This window comes from Myxocyprinus asiaticus, chromosome 39 (genome assembly GCF_019703515.2).
Source record: "Myxocyprinus asiaticus isolate MX2 ecotype Aquarium Trade chromosome 39, UBuf_Myxa_2, whole genome shotgun sequence".
In the NCBI taxonomy this organism is placed as follows: domain Eukaryota; kingdom Metazoa; phylum Chordata; class Actinopteri; order Cypriniformes; family Catostomidae; genus Myxocyprinus; species Myxocyprinus asiaticus.
In genome coordinates this window covers 37,536,037-37,539,062 of record NC_059382.1, presented here as the reverse complement: position 1 = coordinate 37,539,062, position 3,026 = coordinate 37,536,037, and positions in this window count along the sequence as shown.

Genomic DNA, 3,026 nt, shown 5'->3' with positions numbered 1-3,026 from the left:
CAACTTGTCCCTCCATTTTGTTTAAAAAAAAGAAAAGAAAAAAAACAGGTTAAAGTGAGGCACTTGCAATGGAAGTGAATGGGGCAGGCAGAAATGTGAAGCTTATAGTTTTATTAAAGCACTTACATTAATTCTTGTATTATTACTTACATTAATTTGTGTATTATTTAACTTGTAATGTTGTTTCATTCCTCGTTTTCTTTTTAGGGTGTATAACGTTACGTTGTCATGGAAACGAAGCAGCAAAATTGGATATAATTTTACACGAAAAGGTTGGTAAGCAATTATATCACACTAAAATCATGTTAGCACACATGTTGTTTGTTTACATCTTATCACTATACTTTTGAAACAGTGAGTATTTTAACATTCAACAATTGTTTTCATATATTTCCATTTGTAAGTGCCTCACTGTAAATCAGATTTTTCTTTTTTTTTTTTTTTTTTTTTTTTTTAAAGAAAAGGAGGGACGAGTTGAAATACATTTTTGTGGTAATCAACATTACAACTTGTATTGAACCTGGAATATTCCTTTAAGACAGGGGGTGGCGAACATGAGGCCTCAGGGCCCTATAAGGCCTGCGAGACAATTTTACCCGACCCGTGAGCCCATTCGAGAAATAATTTGAAAAGCAAAAATAAATAAATAAAAAATGCCCTTGTTTCAATTAACTGTAAAAAAAATAATAATAATAAAAAAATACAATTAAAATAATCATTAAAAATAATTTTAAATGAGCACAACGCAAAATATTGTACATTAGACAGACATTTCAATGTTTTTCGTGGCGCATGTGCACGTAACGGAATGCGTACACTAATTTTAACCCACAATCAGAAATTGCGAGCAATTGTATAGCCTACAAATAATTTCTTAAATACTTGAATGGCCCTTAATGGGAAAAAGGTTCCCCACCCCTGCTTTAAGAGAACATTGTCTGTGTTATATGTGTAATAGAAAAAAATTAAGAAAATAACTGTCACCACAACAAAGGTACGATCAATGAACAGGTGTTTTGGTTTATTCCAGAAGTATCTGAACACATTTCTTGTTGTTTGAAGACATTTTGCCACCCAGTCAAGTGGCTTCATCAATTGGAATATCCACCGCGTTTCGCACACAATGATGGCATGGAGTGCTGTTGAAGTCACTTTATTGATGGTGTAAATAGCAATCATTGGATAAAACAACCTTCTTGATCACCTGCTAGATCATTTCAATCAACGTGTGAGGTTTACCATCATGAAGCTCTTTTTTTCATGTTATGTGTCAGTTACAATACCTGATTTGTTTGCTTTGATTAAACTGAAGGAAATGTGTTTTACAACTTTTAGAACTGTAATTCTGTATTTATTGAGTATAACTTTGTATGCTATAAAGAGAATGTTTGATTTAATATTTAATTGGTCTGAAAATATTTAGGCATTGCAGATATTGTATATTTTTTGGGGCATACTCATGGTGGCAGCTCTCACACTAATGCTCCTCTAGGAGAAACACTTTAGATTTAGACACTTTAATTTAGATGTTGGCTTAAATGTATTTATTTATTTATTTTTTTGGTGGTTTGAGTAAAGCATGAAAAATGGGCATACTGTGCGAAAATGTCAGATTTAATCATTTAGTAGCATAATGAGACAAAATGATCTACTTATCTGAGGAGTGAAATTTTGCACAATAGCTGCATCTCTTTATTAACATCCATCAGAAGGATCCATCTGTATGCCTAAATCACTTGGATTCAAATTTTAAATGTATTTCAATGGTGACATGCAGGTACTGCTGCTCTTTTTAAATATAATGAGTATGAATACTCTCTTGTATCCCAGTTTAATGTGCAGAGACAACTATACTGTAAGTAAGCCATTCGTTGGTTGACTTGCTGTGTAAATGTTAACATTGTGGTGCTTTAAAAACGTAGCTCTTTTTGTTTGAGTGCCCGACATGTCAGCTTCTGGCTCAACCGATGACGTGTGAACAATAGAACATGGGGGCGGAGTGTTAGGAGTGTTTGGGGAACCTGTTTGGAAAAAAATTATTTTTCAAATCTGCATAGTACTGCTAGTGTTGCAGAAATTGCATTACTTTTACAGTAAAGGAAAGGAATAGTACTGTAAATAGCTGAAGTAATTGCAGTAAAGCTGCAGTAAAATCACAATATACACACATTTTTGTAAGTTACTTTGGTAGGAATGTTTCTGGCAAGAATTTAAATGTACATAAAATGAAAATAAATGTAAAGTTTTTTTTTTTTTTTTTCCCCTTAAACATACACTGTCAACATTTTATTAAAAAGAGAAATTATTTAAAGGAATAGTTCACCCAAAAATAAAATTTCTGTCATAATTTACTCACCCTCGTGTCTTTTTAAATGGCTTGTCTTTCTTTTGCGGAACACTGACCTTGATGTTCATTAAGATATCTCCTTTAATGAATGTCAGTGTCTGTGTTATCAATATGGCAGTGAATAGTGATTCACTTTCAACTAGAGGTCTGCATTCCCACAGAACCCGATGAGATTTCTTGCGGCACGGGATTACATTTCTAAGTTGAGGGCGGGTGCGGATAGTATGTCCATGAGATGTGGGCGGTCAGAGAATAACCTGAAAAATCTGATGTGGATCTCTATTTTATTTTATTAATTAATGCAACAACAAAAAAACAAACAAACAAACAAAAAAAAAACGATGGGGGGGCTTTAGACGAATGGCAGAGCAATGCGCACACTGTGTCATCAAAGGATGTGAAGTTCGGAATAGAAAATTGTCAATTTAGTGATACAGACCAACTTCAGGCAAGTAAAATTGGCGTTATTTTCACAAGTCATCTGATAATACTAATAACAGAACAATAAAATGTAATTTGTGTACACCTGTTGTCTATTTGTATGGCTTTTGCTCTATGTGGAAAACAAATGTGGGGTTGCGGACCAAGAGCGGTCGGGAAGAAATTCAGCGGGAGCATTCGGGTGTGGGATAGAAACTTGTGGGAGCGGGATGGAAAAACCAGTCCCGTGCAGACCTCT